General features: G+C 38.7%; 1 long non-coding RNA gene across 1 annotated transcript; it reads right to left on the reverse strand.

Moving 5' to 3' along the window:
• Positions 1–273: 273 nt before the first annotated feature.
• Positions 274–4,937, reverse strand: LOC130464440 (uncharacterized). Its single transcript, XR_008924854.1, has 3 exons — positions 4,512–4,937; positions 3,975–4,041; positions 274–541 (listed from the first exon to the last, which is right to left on the reverse strand). It is a non-coding gene; the product is annotated as an uncharacterized lncRNA (long non-coding RNA).
• Positions 4,938–23,570: the final 18,633 nt, after the last annotated feature.

Here is a 23,570-nt window from a genome sequence, read left to right on the forward strand (position 1 = left end):
TTTTAGGAAATCCCCAAGCACTTGACTTGTGAAGTGCTTGGGGTTTTCCAAAACACCCAAGCACTTGATATTAACAATATTTTTAAACAAAATCTGCTACTATCAAGTGCTTGGGGGTATTTTTATAAAAAAAACCCCAAGCACATTATTTTTTTATTTTTTTTTGTAAATTTTGTTAAGCCCGTACCACTTTAGCACAATATGTTATAGATATAAAACCTGTACCTACACCAAACAACCTCATTCAACCACAACGTATATACTATACACCAATAAACATGCCCTTGGTTCATCCATACACCATTCAAAAACACAAGTGAAAAAAAATCAAAATAAACATCAAACAACGGGATAAAACATATTGTATCTAAATTGTTAATGGAAAAAGGTAGCAAACTACAATATTAGATTCATAATAATGCTAAAAAATTAAAGAGAACAATCAAAGACATTCATTAGTAATAAATCGTGCCAACTTGTCTCGAACACATTTTATTTCATCAGTCGTGAAGGAACGCTCCCTTGGTTTGTTCATGAATTCCTATAATCAAATCCAACAAAAAAACACGCAATAAATTAGTAAGAGAAATGAAAATTGTAAAATATAATATAAACATTATTTTAAAACAATAATTGAGTTATATGAACAATTTTACTTAAATGGTCGTTTTCGGTCCCAACTCTTAACTACGGAACCTAAATAAGTATTTTGAACCTCTTACACGTTTATATACTTAGTATTAGGTTTCTAAGACGCATTCTCATCTACTTTGGTCAAGTTATGCAAATTTTAGGTTCGTTTGACCGTAATAGGACATATTTTGACTATAATGGTCATTTTCGCTCCCAACTCTCAACTAATGAACCTAATTACCTATTATAAGCCCTTTACATATTAAATATAGTTATTAATAGGTTTCTAAGACTCATTCTCATCTACTTTGGTCAAGTTATGCACATTTAAGGTCCGTTTGACCGTTATAGGACATATTTTGACTATAATGGTCGTTTTTGGTCCCAACTCTTATCTAATGAACCTAAATAAGTATTTTGAACCTTTTACATGTTTATAAACTTAGTATTAGGTTGCTAAGACTCATCCTCATCTACTTTGGTCAAGTTATGCAAATTTTAGGCTCGTTTGACCGTAATAGGACATATTTTTACTATAATGGTCGTTTTCGCTCCCAACTCTTAACTAATGATGCTAAACAGGTATTCTGAACCTTTTACACGTTTAATATACGTAGTATTAGGTTTCTAAAACTCATTCTCATCTACTTTGGTCAAGTTATGCACATTTAAGGTCCGTTTGACCGTTATAGGACATATTTTGACTATAATGGTCTTTTTCGGTCCCAACTCTTAACTAATGAACCTAAATAAGTATTTTGAACCTTTTACACGTTTATATACTTAATATTAGGATGCTAAGACTCATTCTCATCTACTTTGGTCAAGTTATGCACATTTAAGGCTCGTTTGATCGTTACAGGACATATTTTGACTATAATGGTCGTTTTCGGTCCCAACTCTTAACTAATGAACCTAAATAAGTATTTTTGAACCTTTTACACGTTTATATACTTAGTATTAGGTTTCTAGGACTCATTCTCATCTACTTTGGTCAAGTTATGCACATTTAAGACTCGTTTGACCGTTATAGGACATATTTTGATTATAATGGTCGTTTTCGGTCCCAACTCTTAACTAATGAACCTAAATAAGTATTTTTAACCTCTTACACGTTTATATACTTAGTATTAGGTTGCTAAGACGCATTCTCATCTACTTTGGTCGAGTTATGCAAATTTTAAGTTCGTTTTACCGTAATAGGACATATTTTGACTATAATGGTCATTTTCGCTCCCAACTCTCAACTAATGAACCTAAATACCTATAAGCCCTTTACATATTATATATAGTTGGTATTATGTTTCTAAGACTCATTCTCATCTACTTTGGTCAATTTATGCACATTTAAGGTCCGTTTGACCGTTATAGGACATATTTTGACTATAATGGTCGTTTTTGGTCCCAACTCTTAACTAATGAACCTAAATAAGTATTTTGAACCTTTTACATGTTTATAAACTTATTATTAGGTTGCTAAGACTCATCCTCATCTACTTTGGTCAAGTTATGCAAATTTTAGGCTCGTTTGACCGTAATAGGACATATTTTTACTATAATGGTCGTTTTCGCTCCCAACTCTTAACTAATGATCCTAAATAGGTATTTTGAACCTTTTACACATTTAATATACGTAGTATTAGGTTTCTAAAACTCATTTCCATCTACTTTGGTCAAGTTATGAACATTTAAGGTCCGTTTGACCGTTATAGGACATATTTTGACTATAATGGTCTTTTTCGGTCCCAACTCTTAACTAATGAACCTAAATAAGTATTTTGAACCTTTTACATGTTTATAAACTTAGTATTAGGTTGCTAAGACTCATCCCCATCTACTTTGGTCAAGTTATGCAAATTTTTGGCTCGTTTGACCGTAATAGGACATATTTTTACTATAATTGTCGTTTTCGCTCCCAACTCTTAACTAATGATCCTAAATAGGTATTCTGAACCTATTACACGTTTAATATACGTAGTATTAGGTTTCTAAATTTCATTCTCATCTACTTTGGTCAAGTTATGCACATTTAAGGTCCGTTTGACCGTTATAGGACATATTTTGACTATAATGTTCTTTTTCGGTCCCAACTCTTAACTAGTGAACCTAAATAAGTATTTTGAACCTTTTACACGTTTATATACTTAATATTAGGTTGCTAAGACTCATTCTCAACTACTTTGGTCAAGTTATGCACATTTAAGGCTCGTTTGATCGTTATAGGACAAATTTCTACTATAATGGTCGTTTTCGGTCCCAACTCTTAACTAATGAGCCTAAATAAGTATTTTGAACCTTTTACACGTTTATATACTTATTGTTAGGTTGCTAAGACTCATTCTCATCTACTTTGGTCAAGTTATGCACATTTAAGGCTCGTTTGACCGTTATAGGACATTTTTTTGACTATAATGGTCTTTTTCGGTCCCAACTCTTAACTAATGAACCTAAATAAGTATTTTGAACCTTTTACACGTTTATATACTTAATATTAGGTTGTTAATACTCATTTTCATCTACTTTGGTCAAGTTATGCACATTTAAGGCTCATTTGATCGTTATAGGACATATTTTGACAATAATGGTCGTTTTCGGTCCCAACTCTTAACTAATGAACCTAAATAAGTATTTTGAACCTTTTACAAGTTTATATACTTAGTATTAGGTTTCTAAGACTCATTCTCATCTACTTTGGTCAAGTTATGCACATTTAAGGCTCGTTTGACCGTTATAGGACATATTTTGACTATAATGGTCGATTTCGGTCCCAACTCTTAACTAATGAACCTAAATAAGTATTTTGAATCTCTTACACGTTTATATAGTTAGTATTAGGTTGCTAAGATGCATTCTCATCTACTTTGGTCAAGTTATGCAAATTTTAAGTTCGTTTTACCGTAATAGGACATATTTTGACTATAATGGTCATTTTCGCTTCCAACTCTCAACTAATGAAACTAAACCCCTATTATAAGCCCTTTAAATATTAAATATAGTTAATATTAGGTTTCTAATACTCATTCTCATCTACTTTGGTCAAGTTATGCACCGTTAACGCCCAAAATTTTCCATACAATAAAAAAGAAGACATACATTCACCGCCTAAGTGAGATTAAACGTCTAAGAACAGTCCCAACCGGGGACTATTCAAGACTTACTCCTAATGAGTAAGTCTTGAACAGGTATCTAGGCATATGTAATGATGATCATGCATTAACTTCTATTATATATAACAACTTAACTAGAACATTTCCATCAAATAACTAACAATACCACGTACATTCAAATATTATACCTAGACTAAATACAAAGAGAAAGAATGAAATATTACAAATACATACCAATATCAAAGCAAGCTATTAATTTCGATCGCTACACTCCTCACTAGCTCCAAGTTGAATCGTATCGCTACAAAATCAATCATGAATATAAGCACATTAATTAGCAAATAATTCACAAAATAATTCACAAAATATTCACAAAATAATTCATAAAATAATTCACAAAATATTCACAAAATAGTTCACAAAATAATTCACAAAATATTCACAAAATAATTCACAAAATATTCAAAAAATAATTCACAAAATAATTCACAAAATATTCACAAAATAATTCACAAAATATTTCACAAAATAATCACAAAATAATTCACAACAAAATTCACAAAATATTCAAAAAATAGTTCACAAAATAATTCACAAATAATTCGCAAAATATTCAAAAAATAATTCACAAAATAATTCACAAAATATTCACAAAATAATTCACAAAATATTTCACAAAATAATCACAAAATAATTCACAAAAAAATTAAAATAATAATAAAAAAAAAGTACGGCAGTGCAGGGCCTGCAAGCAGTCAAACAGAGCAAAACCTCGAAGAACAAAGCATAAGCGACGGCGGTGGCGGTGCAAGAAGAACGGCGTTGCAGGAGCGACGGCGGTGCACGAGCGACGAAGGTGCAAGAAAATGACAGTGCAAGAACGGCGAAGGCAAGAAAGGAGAACGGAGCGAAGAACAAAGCCGAGAACGGAGCCAAGGACGGAGCAATTGAACGGAGGAATGAATGAAACAATGAACGGAGCCAAGAACGGATCCAAGAACGGAGCCAAGAACAGAGCAAGCAGCGAAGAATAGAGAGCCAAGAACGGAGCAAGCAGCAACCCCAAGCACGGCGGTGCAACGGGAAGAAGGAAGCAAGAAGGCGAAGGTTTGCGTTAGGCGGGGAATAAAATTTTGGCAGTGGAGGGAATTTTTGGCAATGTAAATTGAATTAACCTAAGTGAAAAAACTGTAAAGGGGAAGGTTTAGTGCTTGGGGTGAATAGTAAACCCCAAGCACTTGTAAATTTACAACTTTGTGCTTGGGTGAATAGAAAACCCCAAGCATTTACTAAGAATTTTTTTTTGGGTTCAATTAAGTGCTTGGGGTTTCTCTAAAACCCAAGCACTTTGTTCAAAGTACTTGAGGTTTTTTCTACTAGTGGTGGTACCTATGATGTATATAGTGATGCCTCTAAGAATGGCTTAGGGTGTGTATTGATGCAGAACGGGAAAGTGATTTCGTATGCATCGAGGCAGTTAAAACCATATGAATCCAATTACCCTACCCATGATTTAGAGCTAGCCGCCATAGTATTTGCATTGAAGATATGGAGACACTATCTATATGGTGTGAAATGTAGGATATTCACGGATCATAAGAGTTTGAAGTACATTTTCACACAGAAGGATTTGAATATGCGCCAACGAAGTTGGTTGGAGTTAATCAAGGATTATGATCTGGACATTCAATACCATGAAGTAAAAGCCAATGTAGTTGCGGATGCCTTGAGTAGGAAATCAAGCCATGGTGTGAATGCGTTAGTAGTTGCTAACGAGCTGTGTAGGGACATGCAGCGATTGAACCTTGAAATAGTGAGTGGTAAATGTCTTGGGGGAATGATGAATGCCTTAACCATCCAACCGTCAATATTTGATGAGATTAAGGAGAATCAGGCTGGTGATGTAAAGTTGGAGAGAATCAAGGAGAAGATTTCGCAAGAAAAGGAATTAGATTTCAAGATCCATGATGATGGAAGTTTGAGGTACAAAGGCAAGTGGTACGTGCCTCAAAAGTGTGGTGAATTGAAGGAGAAATTGATGAGAGAAGGGCACAATACGTCATACTCTGTGCACCCGGGTGGTGACAAGTTGTATAAGGATTTGAAGAAGATTTATTGGTGGCCAAGAATGAAGAATGAAGTGGCTGAATTTGTGGCTAGATGCCTGACTTGCCAGAAAGTCAAGATAGAACATAGGATACCTCAAGGAAAGATCCAACCTTTGGAGATTCCGAGTTGGAAATGGGACTGTATTTCAATGGACTTTGTCACTTGTTTTCCCAAGTCGAAAACCAGAAATGATACAATTTGAGTCGTGGTAGATAGGTTGACCAAGTCGGCAGTGTTTATACCAATGAAGGAAACCTGGAACAGGGAACAACTTGCCAAAGCTTACATTAAGAATGTTGTGAGATTACATGGAGTTCCTAAGGATATCGTATCAGATAGGGATTCAAGGTTTCTTTCGAACTTCTGGAAAAGTGTGCAGAAGAACTTTGGTACGACATTGAAAATGAGTGCAGCATTCCATCCAGCCACAGATGGACAAACTGAGAGAACCATTCACACACTTGAGGACATGCTTCGAGCATGCGTCATCGATTTCTAAGGAGGTTGGGAAGATAGCCTGGATTTGATTGAGCTTTCATACAACAATAGCTACGATGCTAGATTTGGAATGGCATCATTTGAGGCCCTGTATGGACGGAAATGTAGAAATCCACTTTGTTGAAATGACATAAGTGAAATGGTAGTGTTGGGACCTCAAATGATAGAGGACACCATGAACCAAATCCGAACGATCCAATCGAAAATTCAAGCGGCGCAGGATCGCCAAAAGAGTTATGCAGACTTGAAACGTAGAAATGAAGAGTTCAACGTAGGTGATAAGGTGTTGCTCAAAGTGTCACCAATGAAAGGTGTTATGATATTTGGAAAGAAAGGGAAGTTAAGCCCTAAGTACATAGGCCTATACGAAATCTTAGAACGAATTGGAAAGGTAGCCTATAGACTAGCCTTGCATATGGACTTGCATAGAGTGCATAATGTGTTTCACATATCTCAGTTGAGAAAGTATGTTCCGGATAAGACGCTTGTGTTGCAACCGGAAACCATAGAATTAGACCAAAGTTTAACTTTCGAGGAAAGACCTGTCAAAATCCTGGATAGTAAAGTGCGTAGTACACGTACTAAGGATGTGAAAATTTTCAAAGTGTTGTGGTCTAATCAAGAATCCGAGGAAGCAACTTGGGAAGCCGAGGAAGAAATGAGAAAGAAATATCCCGAGATTTTTCCAGAGGTTAGTTGAGTTACGGGGTCGTAACTCGTGTCTTTTAAGGGGGGTAGAGTGCGGTAGAATTTCACGCTTTTTACCTTGTTTTCCCATATTTTATGCTCAATTTAGTGCTTTCGATGGAATTTGCACTCATTATTGTCCTGTTTCTCATGTAAAGAGTACAACAACTTAAATTTTTTGCAAGTGAACGCATTAGAAGTCTCATAAAGTCTCAAGTTTTGAGTTTAAATTTTGATTTCCGAACCCAAGTTTCGGGACGAAACTTCTTTTAAGGAGGGTAGACTAATAATTATAAACATATTTTATTATATTTATAAAGCATTTTATGATTTTTAGAATTTATTTCGTATTTAAATATTATTTAAATGTATTTTAATTAATTATTAAACGAATTTAATTTTCGAGTCGGGAAATTTAATGGAGTCGCAAGTAATTTTAAAGGTTTGGGTTTTTAAATAAAAGTCCAACTCGTTTTATTAAACGAGCCCAATCAAATTAAAGAATTTAATTCTAAACTCTAAAGCTAGCCCAATCATTTAATTGCTAAGCCCAATATCAAATTCCTAAGCCTAGACCACTAGGGATTTGGGACCCTATAAATAGCACTCTCCTCATTAAATGATCCCCTTATTTTTCATTAAACCCTTCCTCCTTTACTTGCCCAACACTCCTCTCTCTCTCCTCTCTCTTGTGCCCGGTTCCCTCACCCGCACACGACCGAGCACGCTGCTCGTCGTGCCTTCGTGCACGGCACCCCCGCGCGCCCACACTTGGTCACTCCTCTCGCCCTCGCGCAGCGCAGCACGCGAGTGCTGTTGCACGCTGTTGTTGTTATTATGGTGAGTTGCTGCTGCCCCTCTCGCCCATCCACACGCGCACACCCCTTGTCCCGCTCTCGTGCTGCGCCCAGCGCGCACTGCTGCTGCCCCTGCTCTTCGTCCGCGCGCGCACACACGCATAGTGTGTGTGTGTGTTGTTCTTGTTCGTTCATTCAATTTTTCGCCCAATCACATTCAATTCGTGATTGTTCCGTGCTATAGGCCGGATTGGTATAATTCTATTTTCCCTTACCTATTCTATTTCAATTTTGTATTTTGAATTATATTATTATTATTGTTTTGAATAATTAAAATGCTGGGAATCGGTTGTGAATACCGTATTGTGATGATTTACATGTTTTGATTCTTGAGGCGTATTTTAATTATAAAAAGTATGAATTTTCAGATTCATTTATTTAATAAAGACTTGATTTTTATGGTGTTAAATTGATTTTTATTGGGGAATTAAGGTTAGGGTTTTAACCTAGACCTAAAGGGTCAATTGATTAGAATAATTAGGTGATTGATTTAATTATGATAATCAATTATATTTTCAGATTTATAAAAAGGTTTAAAGTGTCAATTTTTATTGATTTTAAGGGTGGAAAAAGTATGTTTTCATACTAGGGAGTAGTTTTGCAAATGGAGACGATTAATTTATTAAAGAACGATTAAATTCTAATTATTGTCAAGGTTTTATATTTCATAAAGTTGCTGGAAATTTAATGAACATGGAAATAATTAAGGTTTCATTATTTTGATGATATGAGGTGATTTCTAAGTAAGTGATCGTGTTTGCAAAGTGGCCCCTGCGCTTAGATATTCAAGGTACGTACAAGTCTAGGGCGACCACATTATTTTGTCAAGGGACATTACGTGATCGTTTATTGATGTGAATTATATTATGTGAACTTGGTGAATTTATATTTGATTTGGTGAACGATGATGTGAATCATTATTATTGGAATTATTGATTTGTTGATTGAACAAGCATGTTGGGACTATTGTGAGTATGGATTTCATTGTCAATCATGTTGTTCAATATTTATGAATGTATGGGTTGTTTCACATGCAAGGGATGGATTATTTATTGTTATGCTATTGTACGGGATGTCTAGCATACTTTTGAGCCAATTATTCGTACCTCGTTGTACTATTTATTTTACCACATGTGAAGGGTTCCCTCACGTAAGGCACCGCACATGTAGGGTTCAGTTGGGAATATTTTTATATGAAATGAATTAGGATTTGTCATGCTAGGGCACAACCCTCATGTTAACAGGCATGATGTGGAATCTCGCCTTTTGTGAGAAGGAACTTGGTAGTAATTTCACTACGTCTTAATTTGTTGATCACAAGGCCTAAAGGATTAAAATGAGATTGTTTTGATTGTCGTTTATTATTTTTTATATATGTATGTTGGTTTGAGTCTCGAGTTCATTATTAATAAAATATTAATAAACTTAAAGTGCAACCAGAACAAGCTTCAAAACTCTTGGAACGTATGTACCTCGAGTATGAACAATGGGGGGAGACTTGCCGGAAAACTCGATCTCCTATTAATGATACAAGAAGTTGTGTCATTTAATTTATGCGATGGAATTCCGTCGGTATGGCCCGACACTCGGTATGGTCCGATATTCATTATATTATTTATTATGGTGTTTGGTGGGCTCCCAACACCCTTCCTTTTCATGGAAACTTACTTTGGCCCGTTCGAAGCTTATTCTAATTAAATTTTGAGTCAAGAGTCGAGTCAAGAGTCGATTCTTGTATTCATGAATTGTTGTTATTTATTAAATGGCTTTTACATGTGGATTAGAACTTTAGCGAGTGATGCATGTTTATAGTGTTATTTCACTCTAGCCTTGTAAGTACTCAGCTTTTGCTTACTACGTGCTTTATGTCATTTGGTCATGGCCTTCGCCTTAATGACCCTGTGATCATCCATCATTGCACTTGCATTGTTGGGGAGTAGATTAATTTAGCAGGTTGGTAGAACAAAGTACGATCGAAATCATGTAGCTTGGGATGGTTGAGAGTTGCATTCTTTTGTGGTTTTGAAACTATTTTAATATTTTAATCTCGTATTACCTTCGTGATTTAAATTATACTTTAATCATGTATTGAGTTGTTGGATTTTTAATACTTTGGTTTTGGGCCGTTATGGTTCCAACTTGTAGGAGGCCTCAATAATGATTATTTACGTTGATTTGAAAGTTAGTTGTCATTAAATTCCGCTGCGTTATTCTGGTACTAGCCTTAACCGTTATCACGGTGGCGGTAATACTTTAGTAATTCCTTTATTTTAAGTTGGAAAATAGTTTTATAAAAAGCAAGGAATTATTAGGGTGTTACAGTTGTCCCCTCCATAAAAGTACCAATGGCTTTGTATTGCGACAATAGTGGAGCCATTGCCCAGGCAAAGGAGTCTAGGAGCCACCAGAAGTCCAAGCACGTACTGCGGAGATTTCACATACTTTGAGAAATCGTTGAACGGAAAGAACTCGAGATTTACAAGGTTGGAACTAACGACAACGTCGCAGATTCATTGACTAAACCGTTGCCACAAGTGAAGCACAACGCACATGTAGCAACCATGGGAATCAAGCATGTTGGAGAATGGCTTTGATTTTCTTTGTTTTGTTTTAGAACAACTGTTAGATATATGTTTAAAACAATTGGCTTAACCATTTCATTTTTATGAAATTCTTTATTTCATATTCATTTAATTTTTGTTTTGTATTAAATGAAAAGTCCAAGTGATTCAAAACATTCAAATGGGATGTCAAGATGGATTCTTTGACAAAGAAACACCCATAAGTGAACTTGAATATTGAAGTAACAAAGGATCCCTAATCTAGGTCATTGAAAGTTTGGACGACCAATGACTGATGAAGATTAGATTGCAAGTAGATTTATAGTTCAGTTTCTTGAACTAGATGGACATGTTATGTCGTAAATCCTTTGCATATATACTTATTGGATCTTTTATCGGATTGACCATGAGAACACTTGAAGAGATTAAAGTCATGTCATAAGTAGTTCTCATTAATGGTGATCAGAACCATTCCTCAAAATGAGTGATTATGATTGCTCGTTTGAAGATTAATTCCCTTTGATGCTCGCTAAACGTTGCACCGTAAAAGGAGACTATAAAAGCAGTTATTGGGCGTACTATGAATCAAAGTGAGTATTCTATAGATTGCAAGATTGGATTGTCCTCCTATCTTTGTTAGGATATGGTGTTGTTGTGTAACAAGGCCTCTCGGAGAGTTAGATACTGTGAAAATGCATGGCCGTGCTCAGATTGGTTAAGGCTTAACCTTCTGTAAAAGTTTAACAGTTGAACTCAGTATTCCGAGAAACAGTTCTGGACCTAATAAGGATGGCTTGGATCTTACCTTATGTTCAGCAAGTAACACTAAGCGACAAAGGAATGTGAATGCACACTTGTCTGAATGACAAGTGGGAGACTGAAGGAAATATGTCCTTCACCCAATGTGCATTAGTCTAATATTAAGGTTCAGATTAATTACGAACAATTAATTCAGTGAGATCAAGTGATTGGAACAGCTGACTGGAGCAATGCTTCCGATCAGTGAGTTCTAATCTATATTAGGCTCATAGCTTACTCTTGACTGAACCTATAAGGTCACACCATTGGCATGTTACAGATCATCGGATTAAATGTATCGAAAATCATTACATATCTTTTCGGGAATATAAATCGGAAAAACATAAATATACGATATGACGTTGGATCGAAATCCTATATCGTATTGCGTATATTCGTAAGCTAGGCGAAACGAATAATCGTATCGTATGACGGTGAGTCGTCAAGTACTATACGATAAACAATCGTCGTAAGGCATTGGACGCGAATACGAGAAGGAAACGATGCTGACCCGACGAGCCAAGCGCGAAAGCGCGTAAGGGCCATTAGGCGCAGGAGTGCGCCAGCGCAACGGGCAAGGCCCAAAGCCTACGGCTGGGCGCGCGCGGATTAGCAGCAGCAGCATACACAGCATGGCCCAAGGCCCAACGCATGTGTGGCTGTGCGCGTATGGGATTGCGAGTAAGTGTTGGCCGATCTTGGCCTTGTTCCTTGGCCGGTTGGTGTTATAACCGAAAGGTTATATCACTAACCCACCTGTAGACACCTACTTTTGTCCCCGTTCCCGCAAGGGAAAGGTTCGATGATGAAAGCATAAAAACTCCACTTGACAACGCGTCTCCTATAAAATAAACGAATCTCGATTCCCCATTTCATTTCACCCGAAACCTGCTATTTATGGAAACCTGCTAAAAATAGTAACTGCCGTAAAAGGTAGCGTCTAAAAGTGGCAAATCATAAAAGATAGAAACCTGTCCAAATTAGGTGTTGCACTCCAGCATAAATCCTAAATGAGATAGAAAACCGCGAGAATCCTATTCCTAATAGGATTCGAAAATAGGAGTCACGTATTAATTAAAATCCTAACGAACCTAGAGTTCGTAACGGGCCCAGACGCATTCTGTCATAAAATTGATACGCGCTAAAAGACTCGAATTAATCTCAAACTCTACGGATTTTAGGAATCCGAATCTGACTAAACAAAACTGCCCAGACCCTATTTTCAACGCCTGGCTCTGGGCGCCGAAATCTTCGGCGCCCAGGCCTGGGCGCTGAAAATACCTGCGTACGTCTCTCTCCCTAATTCTTTGTGGATTAGAACTCTGCAATTCTATCTTTCCACGCACTCTTCCCTATAAATAGGCCCCTAGTTTCGACGTGAAAGACACACACAACAACACATAATTATATTCTGAGTATTGACTCCAACCCTTAGCCTAAGCCTCTCGCTGCGAAACTGTTCACGCGTTCTGTCGCAATCGATCCATAAATCGAACAGAACGTATCCTGTCCCATAATTGAGATTCGTTAAATAAAAAGGAGAAATAGCAAAGTCAAAGTGGTTAGTTTTCTGAGAACCGTGACGCACCTCTCAAGGGTGCGTCGTAATGTGTCCCTTTTCGATGATTTAACTGCTTTCCTCGCCCTTTTTATGAACTGTTAAACTAACCTAATTTGATTGTTCTATCACGCCTAACAAATATAATATTTTTGGGAAATCGGATTATCCTGTCCCTTAATGTTATTTAAATCAGATAATCACGATCGAATTAGTATTATATGTTGCATATTGCTAAAATCAACTCAGATTAGTTTAATAGTTAACGCATGTCCCTTCAATTATTTATGCTGAGCTAGTAAGGATATCCTGCCTCTGGAGTTATCGACGAGCGAATTACTCCTCTCGGTAGTTACAGTCCCCCGAATCCTCAATCTCTACCTTGCGGGTGTATATTGAGAGATCCCCACACCAGGGATCACAAGGGAACCTACGGCCGTCGTGGTCAAACATAATTGCACTCCCTTTATGTCATGATAACCGGGTTTTGTCAGTTTTTCTCATTGTCGTTAAAAACTGAATGGCGACTCCTATATTAATAGTCAACTGGGTGTATACTCACAGGAAATCCAATTACACTTGATTGAATAAAAAGAATCGTCACACCCACGAGGGACAAGGTCACGCATTAGCCTCGCGCTTTTTCGACCCCCTCACAGTGGCGACTCCACTGGGGATAGTGAAGGAAATACTCGTGCTTGTAGGTAATCAAAATAGCCGAAGGGTGAAACGATCCTACCCCGCGTTTATTTCCCCATCAAGTTGGGACGACCTGAAGAATCAGCATATTAATGTGAACGGGCAGAACATCATAACGAATCTCGGCTCCCTCGGGAGTTGGGACTAAGGATACCTTTTTTTCGCCAATAGGGGGGGGTGCATACGCCGCGCATGTTTCCCACTCGGTACTTGTGCAGGTAGTACACCTATCCCGAACCCAATCGCTCGCCCATTAGGTCCCTCTCGCCTGCATGCCCCCTTGGCTTGCACTTGCGGGTTGGCCTCTTGAGCGAAATTCGTCTGTTGAAGACACTACCTCGACTGGGGCATGTGTTGGATCTACGATAGAAGCGGTACCAAGCCAGGCGCAAATAAAATACCCATAGAAGCCTATCATAAACTACGTGGCATATTTAATTTTCAAATCCATGTTTGTAATGTAGTTATGTGTAGCGAAATATGTGATTGTGTGTGATAAACTATCCTAGAAAACCAACGACCTTAAAAACTGCCCAAACATTCATAAACCAATTGGCCAAAGAGTTATACCACAATACGTGTTCCGCAAGCCCGAACGATCGCCACAAAAATAAGCGACGCTCGGGATGGCCGTAACGAATCCCACAAACGATGCACAACGCGTAAAGGACGTTATAAGGCAAGCACGCAAATTTAAAGTCCTAAAAACAAAAGTAGACGAAAACTGAAAACGAGTACCAGTCAGGGACGCATGTTCAGCGCCCCTGGCTGGGCGCCAAAATTTCTCACGCCCACTTCTGGGCGCCGAAGGTGCTGCCTGGCCTTTTGGTCAGGCACAGCAGCCTCGGTGCCCGCGCATAAAAAATATATACGTAGCAAAAAAAAAAAAAGACTTTTCGAAAAAGTTGCTACGAGGGCGTAAGAAAAGCACTCGATTTCAAAAGAGACTCGTAAAAAATTAATAACTCTTTGCGTCGTTGTTAGGCCTCCTACGACGACAATGCTCGGCACTAAAAACCGAACATGCTAATAATTATGAATGTCACATGGGCAAAGTATTCAAAAAATAATGTTCGAATAAAGTCTTCAAGAAAAAAATAAATGTTCAAGTAAAAAATAAATCCGAGTCTAGACTAGGCTATGCCAAAGTACAATCCAAATCCTAAGTCTTAGTTGTCTTATCCATAGAATCAGTCCTAATACTTGGTGTCGTTCTGCAAGCTAAAAGGTTAAAACATATTGAGTCTCCGTTCCTAACATTTAAATCAATGAGCACCCATATGTAATTGTCATCCCTTGCTAAGAATCCACGGCCTCAATACTCTCTCTCACCAATAAAAGAATATATTATAGTATTTACAAAATGGAAACAGTCACATTCTGAAAATCATTCCTCCATAGTCGCACAACCCCCAAAGTGAACCTAAGGTATCAATACCATTGGCAAAAAATTAATGGCCTCAAGGCTTATAATCACATTGGGTCACGACTATCATAGTCCTCTCGAGTCACTCGCTCCTTGAAATACTACTAAGTACGGACTAAAAGATTTTCCATGAATGCAACATGACCAACCATGAAAATACCCAAATCGGCATACCATAAGGCTACCATTGGGGTAAAGCAATACACACTAAGAGAGAAGCCGCACTAATGATTCTAGTCTTGCAAAAATAAAAATTCGATCTCCCCAACTAACTACCTTGCCAACATTAAGCAAAATGGCGCGTGACAAATGAACACCCAAGGGTTAAAATCTAAAGTGTCAACCAACGAAAGTTATGGTCCAATTAGCCTAAGTCTGAGAGTCGCTTGGTCAAGTATTATAAGCTTACGCCACGTCATTATTTTGAGTCTAGGCCACCTCCTTGTATTCATACACGGGTTCAGAAAGATTAATGAAAGTTCGAGTCTAAATCACAACTTCCAATTAAATCCCAGAAACTGGAATCTGAAAAGAAGCAAAAGTTATTTTCGATGCAATTCTTTCGTTAAATTTCAATAAGGTAAAAACAAGATTTCGAATCTACGCTATTTGCATATTTTAAGAAACGACTAAATACGCTTGCAAAGTAAGACAATTTAAAGGTCCACCCTAGGCCTACTAAAATTAAAGGTCCACTATAGGCCTACCAAACGAGGCTCACTCAGTCTCGCCTCGTGACTCAAAGACCACAACCATCTACCTTTTACCCCAAATTAAAAATTGAAGAATTTATGTTGGGGAGGAATCCCAAGAAAAAAGAAAGAAAAAATAGAAAGCGAAATAGGAGAGCGAAAAGAGCAAGCCATGAAATACTTAGCCCGTACCTCCCAAAGTGCAAGAACCAATCCAAATCATAAGATTGTACGATATCTACCCTTTCCAATCCTTATGCTCTTAGACGCCTTCACTCTGGGGTCCCTGTTCAGCTCATTTAACCCATCCATATTCATATTGCCATAACCCAAGAAACCATTACCTCGACTCTTGTTCTTGAACTTGTTGTCAACTGCAAACCACGCATGGCCATTGACACGTGCGTCGTACCCGTTATTTCCAAAGCCCAAACCCATTTATTACACCACCGTTAGCATAATGACCATATAACTTGTTTGAATGCATCCTGTTGATATTCCTTTGAGCCGTCCCTATGCTACTCATTGGCCTTGGTTGATGTAAACTCGTGACACTAGTTTGAGACTGCAAAATATGAGTCCTAGCAGATGTAATCCTCATGCTTGACTAAATACCTATACAAATTATCCTATCATCCCATCTTTCAAGCCGTCTTGAGTCACAAATAAAAAAGGGAAACAAATGAAAAGTGCAAAAAAAAATAATAAAATGTGAATAATAAAAAAGAAACTTTGCAAAAGCGCCTCTAAAGTTAGTCTAAAAAGAAAAATAGAGAAGCATTTAGCGCACCAAAAAAATATCCGCCCATAAACCATTTTCAGCGCCCAGAGCTGGGCGCCGACATCTTTAGCGCCCAAGCCTGGGCGCCGAATCTCTCTGCTTGCTGAAAATTTGTCCAGAAGTGCTCGTCATTTTATCCGCACATGCACGAAAAAATAACGAACACTTGGAGGGGTACAACACGTATTCAGGTATATGTACCAAAAAAAAAACACATGAAAAGAAAATACACGTACTCAAAAATATAAAACAAATTTTTTGTCTTACGGCAAGGCAGCGGATTTAAATAATAATAAAATTCACTTATTCTACCGTTTCAAATAATATGTTTCCACCTCCGAACATACTTGTTTAAAATCGGCATTCTATGAAACCATTTTCTAGGCTAAGAACTACGCAAGACCTAATTCCAAATTAAATCTATTTAAGGCGGATACGTAGGCAATCCATGATTCGGTCCAACCAATATTAAAGCCTATAGAAAAACAAGAATAAAAATAGAAGTCCCTTATTGAAATTTAATTACTTGCAACCCAAGTCGAAAGAAAATTTGAGTCAAAGGAAGAATCCAAGTCGTCAAGATGCCAAAATGAGCACATATTGAAGAATAATAAGGGCACGTACCCTTGCCAGAAGGAGCACTCACACTCCTAGGCACTTAGCCAAGACTCAAAAGATCGCTCTGCCTCAATTGAATAGGGGCTAGCGCAAGCGTCCATGACCTCTAAAGTACTCGACTTGGCCCTCCCTAAAGCGAACTAACTCACTTAAAGACTTTCTTACACCACTAGACATAGTCGTTCGCTTAAAGACCTTCTTTCACCACTAGACACAGTCATGATCGCCAACAAGTAGCAAAGGCAGTAAGCTTGCAACAAAGAGGATTGTTCTACGGCATCGCCCCATCGTTCCTTCGAACTCAGGGCACCCGTTCATGGTAATTCAAATGCTTGCTAATCCCCTTTGAAAAAAAAAAAAAAGAATGGTACATTGTTAATAGGACTTGGCACTTAACCAAGGCACTTAAACCGCGCAGGTCCTTAGTCGCTTCAGCGATAACTTTTTTCGGTTTTCCCTTTTTCCAAAAATTAAAGGATTGGTTTTCCGTTTTTCCAAAAAAGAACGATGTGCTGGATTTTCCTTCGTTTTACGTCCTATAAAAACAAGGGGGTTTTCTCGTTTAGCTAGCCCTGAAATTGAGAATCTTTAAAAAGGTTTTACCTCGTGATTAGGCTTGGCCAGGCCCAATTACACTTTACAGCTTTAATTTCGAAAACATCTGTAGCTACTCCCAATGACAAAGTGAGGGAGTTTCTACGCACCTTTAGATCCTTCCAATGACAAAGTGAGGGAGTTTCTACGCACCTTTAGATCCTTCCAATGACAAAGTGAGGAAGTTTCTATACTATCAGTTGACAAATCCCAATGACACGTGAGGGATATGTCGACGCTTCAAGTGATGACCCTTAAGTCAAATGTTATCACTCGGGGGCTCGTGAGACCCTCGCAAAGCAGGTCACATACACCATGGCTTGTGTGACGCACTCCGTCTAATACTTTGACCATCGTCTTACTCCAAGACTCAGTCAAAGTGGGGGCTAACTATAGACACCTACTTTTTTCCCCGTTCCCGCAAGGGAAAGGTTCGATGATGAAAGCATAAAAACTCCACTTGACAACGCGTCTCCTATATAATAAACGAATCTCGATTCCCCATTTCATTTCACCCGAAACCTGCTATTTATGGAAACCTGCTAAAAATAGTAACTGCCGTAAAAGGTAGCGTCTAAAAGTGGCAAATCATAAAAGATAGAAACCTGTGCGAATTAGGTGTTGCACTCCAACATAAATCCTAAATGAGATAGAAAACCGCGAGAATCCTATTCCTAATAGGATTCGGAAATAGGAGTCACATATTAATTAAAATCCTAATGAACCTAGAGTTCGTAACGGGCCCAGACGCATTCTGTCATAAAATTGATACGCGCTAAAAGACTCGAATTAATCTCAAACTCTACGGATTTTAGGAATCCGAATCTGACTAAACAAAACTGCCCATACCCTATTTTCAACGCCTGGCTCTGGGCGCCGAAATCTTCGGCGCCCAGGCCTGGGCGCTGAAAATACCTGGGTACTTCTCTTTCCCTAATTCTTTGTGGATTAGAACTCTGCAATTCTATCTTTCCACGAACTCTTCCCTATAAATAGGCCCCTAGTTTCGACGTGAAAGACACACACAACAACACATAATTATATTCTGAGTATTGACTCCAACCCTTAGCCTAAGCCTCTCGCTGCGAAACTGTTCACGCGTTCTGTCGCAATCGATCCATAAATCGAACAGAACGTATCCTGTCCCATAATCAAGATTCGTTAAATAAAAAGGAGAAATAGCAAAGTCAAAGTGGTTAGTTTTCTGAGAACCGTGACGCACCTCTCAAGGGTGCGTCGTAATGTGTCCCTTTTCGATGATTTAACTGCTTTCCTCGCCCTTTTTATGAACTGTTAAACTAACCTAATTTGATTGTTCTATCACGCCTAACAAATATAATATTTTTGGGAAATCGGATTATCATGCTAGGTCCCTTAATGTTATTTAAATCAGATAATCACGATCGAATTAGTATTATATGTTGCATATTGCTAAAATCAACTCAGATTAGTTTAATAGTTAACGCATGTCCCTTCAATTATTTTTTGCTGAGCTAGTAAGGATATCCTGCCTCTGGAGTTATCGACGAGCGAATTACTCCTCTCGGTAGTTACAGTCCCCCGAACCCTCAATCTCTACCTTGCGGGTGTATATTGAGAGATCCCCACACCAAGGATCACAAGGGAACCTACGGCCGTCGTGGTCAAACATAATTGCACTCCCTTTATGTCACGATAACCGGGTTTTGTCAGTTTTTCTCATTGTCGTTAAAAACTGAATGGCGACTCCTATATTACTAGTCAATTGGGTGTATACTCACAGGAAATCCAATTACACTTGATTGAATAAAAAGAATCGTCACACCCACGAGGGACAAGGTCACGCATTAGCCTCGCGCTTTTTCGACCCCCTCACACCACCCTTTTGTTTTTCCATACACTTTAACCTAATCTGTTTCTAACCTAAACATAAAGAAAACATAAAATTTCTTTGTGCCTCCGGTTAGAAGTGTTCTTTCCAAAAGAAAACAATCTTGAGTGACTTCTAAGCCATCGATCTCAAGACGGATCTGAACGTGTCGGGGAACCAAGTAGAGGAATGACATCTGGAGTTCTTTTTCGTGTTCGTGATTCGTTGAATTAGGGAAAACACGCTACAAACGTAAGTATTGATTAATCTGTACTTTATACATGCTTCCTAGCTTTTGGTTATTCCGCTATCATGTTATGTATTTAACTGTAAACCACTACAATCATGAGCAACAAAGAAAAGCCTGCCCAAAAGATAGTTTTCCTCTGCCCAAAATAGATCGACTTGTGGATTCTACTGCCGATCACGCTATAATGAGTTTTATGGACGCATATTCTGGTTTTGACCAAATCCCTCTGTGGCCTGAAGACCAAGAAAATACTTCCTTTGTCACAGAATAAGGGTTGTATTGCAACAAGGTCATGCCATTTGGCCTAAAAAATGCGCCTACCACATTTCATCATATGGTGAACACTGTCTTTATAAAGCAACTCGGCAGGAAAATCGATGCCTACATTGATGATATGATAGTAAAGAGTAAGCAGCAGTCACTACACATTGCCGACTAAAGAGAAACCTTTGAAACACTCCGAGCTTATCAAATGAAGCTAAATCCCAAAAAGTGCATTTTCGGAGTAACCTCCGGTAAATTTCTGGGCTTCCTAATAGATGAGAGAGGGATAGAAGCGAATCCTGATAAAGTGCAAGCCATATTAAACATGACTTCCCGTAAGACAGTTAGAGATGTGCAACGACTGACGGGTTGTCTGGCTGCGTTAGGATGTTTTCTCTCTAGGGCAGGAGATAAGTGCCATTACTTCTTCAACACCATCAAAAAGAGAGCTCAGTTTGAATGGACGACTGAGGCGGAAGCCTACCCTACGACTAAAGGAACACCTGCACACTCTGCCGCATCTCGTCAGCCCCCTCCAAGGAGAAGTCCTTTGCATTTATCTAGCAATTTCAGACAGCTCTCTCAGTGTCGTCTTACTAACAGAGAGGGAGGGAATACAATTGCATGTTTACTTTGTAAGTCATGTATTACAGAATGCTGAGCTGAAATACCCAACGTTGGAAAAGTTTGTCCTAGCTTTATTCTTGGCAACCAAAAAGTCGCGACCTTACTTTTTGTCTCATTCACTGATAGTTTACACCGATCAACCTCTAACGCGGCCATTCACTAAGTTGGAAGCGGCCGGAAGAATGCTAAACTAGGCCATCGAACTTATTGCATTTGACAGTTCATATGAGCCGGGGAAAACCGTAAAAGGGTAGGCAATTGCTGACTTTATTGTAGAGATGACCCGCCCTACTTTTGCAAAAAATGACAAAAGACTATGGACAATTTATGTGGACGGGTCCGCTACTCAAACCGGGTGTGGGGCAGGCATCATATGTGAATCACCAGAAGGAGATATATACGAATATGCCATGCACTTTAAATTCCAAACATCTAACAATGAAGCAGAATATGAAGCACTGTTATGTAGGATCCAAATATGCAAAGTAGCAGGGGCTGAAGAAATTTTAGCCTTATCCGATTCCCAACTAATTGTTAGTTAAACGGAGAATATGAGGCTAGAGATGATATAATGATCAAATATTTGGAAGTCATTCATCAAGAGATACAACCACTAAAGAGCTTTGAGGTACGACAAATACCACGGTCTGAAAATAACAAAGTCGATGCCCTGTTAAAAACTGGCCAGCTCGACATCCTGCGACTCTCCACGTCATGTATTCTGGGAAGTGAAAGATAGTAAAAGAATCGACGTCGTCAAAGCATCCATTTTGGATCGGACGTCTACCTGGATGGACGACATAATTAACTTCAAAATGAATGGTGTACTCCCTCAGGACCAGAAAAAGGCGAAAAAACTTCAAAACAGGAATTCCTGGTTTAAAATGTGGAATGGAACTCTATATAAGAAGTCCTTCTCACGCCCCCTCCTTCGATGTGTGACACCATAAAAAGGAAAATAGGTTTTAGAGGACCTGCACCAGGGGTTGTGTGCAGAAAAATCTCTTAGGACTAGGTACTACTAGCCCACCTTAAAAGAAGACGCACTCAGCCTAGTAAAAAGATGCGACAAGTGTCAGGGGTTTACCCACCTAATCTGCCGACCAACTCAGCTTTTGACTCCTGTTACCAGTCCAATACCATTTTCCAAGTGGGGGATGGATCTGTTAGGACCTTACACAACAACACCTGGTGGCGTGCGGTATTTCATAGTAGTTGTGGACTACTTTACCAAGTGGGTGGAGGCGGAAGAATTGAAAAACATCAGGAAGCAAGATGTTAGAACTTTCATTTGGAAGATCATTATTACTCGATTTGGCGTCCCACAGTCTATCGTCTTTGGTAACGGGCCACAATTTAAGACGTCTAAGTTAGAAGAATAGTTGGCTGACCATGGCATCACGAGTTTCTTTGCTTCCGTCGGCCGTCCACAAGCCAATTAACAAGTAGAAGCATTCAACAAGATCATTTCCGAAGGGATGAAGAAGAAGTTGGACGAAGCCAAAGGTCTATGGGGAGACGAGTTGCACAATAGTCTTTGGTCGATTCGAACTACAACAAAAAAATTCAACAGGAAAGACACCATTCTTACTAGCATACGGAGCAGAAGTTGTTTTTCCCATAGAAATGTGCGAACCTACTATGCGCGTCATGTTGTTTGATGAGAATGCTAACTCTGAGATGATTAAAGCCGCCCTGGATTTTTTCCTGAAACTCGGGGAAATGATGCTTTGTGACAAAAATTGTACAAACTGCGTATATGCAGGGATTATAACAAGAAGGTCTCTTGACGCATTCTAAAAGTGGGAGATTATGCATAAAGGAAAATGGAGGCCGTCGGACGTGCCAATGAACAAGGAAAGATCACCCATCGTGGGAAGGCCCATATGAGATTTATGATGAAGTCTGTGATGGTAACTACCGCGTTAAGGACATGCAAGGGTGTCCTATCTTACGTACTTGGAATGCTGAGAACCTAAAGAAGTATTACTTTTAGTTGCTCATTTTCTTGTTTCCTTAGCATATAAAAATAAAATTCATTCGACGAAGGCGCATCGTGTAGTATGACTTAAAGATTATCAATGGCAAATCTTGCCATAAATTTTATGCCTTACCGTCTAAACACGGCCTGGAAAGCGGCCCCAAAACTATCTCATTCTTCCTCGAATGAAGAAAAGACTAATCGTTTAAAGGCTTGAGAAGTGGCCCAGATTAGCAACCTCACTGGGCTGATCACCTAGAACACAGGGTATCCTTCAAAAATCTATATGCTAAAGATATTATAGCTTCCAACTTAATAATTGCATAAAGCAGACTCTTGTCGTCCCTGCCTAGGGGAAACTATATTGATTTAATGGCAACAATCCAAAAGCAATAGACATACACGACTAAAAAATAGATTGTAAATAAAGCGTCCATAAAGAAGTTGAAATTAATATTCCACTAAAAGGAAATAATTGACCACAACTATACACAAAAGATATGGCCCTAGAGAGGTATAATCCAATACACTCGACAAAAGGGAGACGCCCTACAAATAAGCCCAAATGTGGTAACACCAAAGATGTCATCTTTCTGATCAAAGAGGTGAGTAACCATTCATTCATCGTGAGGAATAAACTCAGGGGGAGGACGTCCTTCATTTTGAGCTCTCTCCACCTCCATGTGGTAATCAATCCTCTTATCAAACCAGTGGAAAGGGTGCGACTCCGTGAACTCCTTATTCCGGCCATGTCAGCTCCACTCCCTCCTTGATCGACTGCTCCCCCAAAGAAAAATATTGGGCACTTACCTCTTTCGAGCTAGACACTTCCCGTCGAGCCTCTTCCATCTGAGACTCCAGCAAACCGTATTTGGCATCCAGTTGTCGTAACTCCTCTTCCTTTTCTCTATGCTTTTTGGCAAGATATTCTATCTCCTTGAATTTTTGGTCAATCTTCTTAATATGCCTCGTGTTGTCAGC

The sequence above is a fragment of the Spinacia oleracea genome, chromosome 6 (assembly GCF_020520425.1).
Source record: "Spinacia oleracea cultivar Varoflay chromosome 6, BTI_SOV_V1, whole genome shotgun sequence".
Taxonomy (NCBI): Eukaryota; Viridiplantae; Streptophyta; class Magnoliopsida; order Caryophyllales; family Amaranthaceae; genus Spinacia; species Spinacia oleracea.